Source organism: Frankliniella occidentalis, unplaced genomic scaffold (genome assembly GCF_000697945.3).
Source record: "Frankliniella occidentalis isolate FOCC.00 unplaced genomic scaffold, Focc_3.1 Scaffold6, whole genome shotgun sequence".
Classification (NCBI taxonomy): domain Eukaryota; kingdom Metazoa; phylum Arthropoda; class Insecta; order Thysanoptera; family Thripidae; genus Frankliniella; species Frankliniella occidentalis.
Window position 1 is genome coordinate 2,704,131 of NW_026267136.1, and position 948 is coordinate 2,705,078.

At 63.2% G+C, this 948-nt stretch overlaps 1 protein-coding gene across 1 annotated transcript in view; it reads right to left on the reverse strand.

Annotated features, from left to right (window-relative positions):
* Positions 1–948, reverse strand: part of LOC113207748 (protein phosphatase PP2A 55 kDa regulatory subunit) — a 73,431-nt gene extending 72,483 nt beyond the window's left edge. The window contains exon 1 of the mRNA XM_052272535.1: positions 572–948. The gene's annotated coding sequence lies outside the window, so the exon portion shown is untranslated. The remainder of the gene's footprint in view (positions 1–571) is intronic.

The window sequence follows — 948 nt, forward strand, 5'->3', positions numbered from 1 at the left end:
CGGGCCCAAAGTTTCAAGGCCCCGCTTGCTTTTCCTTCCAACTTTCCCGGACTTGGCTGCTTGTCGATCAACATCAACACCGTCCTCGACGACAGCCCATAGCGGCGGGACCGGTCGGCGTCGACGTTGGCGCCGCGGCGGGGTGCGTGATCGAAGTGACTATCGGCCTCGGCGGCGGGCGGCGGCGGGCTGCAGGTCCCCCACCGCACTGGTCCTCCCCTTTGCTCGACGCGGACCTGGCGGTCACATCCTGCGGGGCCGAATGTTACTGGCGACGTGCCGGACAGCGCGTCCCGCGGAAGCGTTCCGCGTGAGCCCCCCACCTGCCGCTCCTCACGTGCGCGTCGTGCTGCTAATCCCGGAGTCTCTGATTACCCGCGATCCTCCCCCCCCCCCAACCGCCGCACCCTGCGCTCACGAAAACGCCGCGCAACGAGTCGCGTTATTGAGCGGTTAATCTTGATCTGATCAACGTCAGTTTAAAGTCCTCACCACCCTCTGCTGTCAAAAAACGACCCAGAACCCAAATCGGATGAATCACTTTGCTTGAGTCGGGCGGGGATGCACTTACCGTCCAGCAGAAGCATGGGGGGTGTGAGGCGCAGCGGCAGCAGCAAGTCCCCGAGCTGCTGTACCTCCTTGCTGCTGCTGCTGCTGCTGTTGTTGTTGTGGTTGTTGTTGTCGTCGCTGTCGTGTTCACTCGCTGCACTCGACGTGTTTGTGCGGAAGCAGAAGGATCCTAATGTTGTTGGCACTGCTTTCACGACAACACCACTCGGCTCCACTCCCTAACGTGCTTGCACCACACACTGTCACAGCCGATGAAGTCGATGCTCGGCGCGGGGTGGCGCGGGGTGGCGCGGGTCACCACGCTCTCACTATCCCTTCGCGCTCTCGGCCATGACCCCCGGCCGCGCGTACAGCCGCTGCAGCGGCACAGCCACAGGT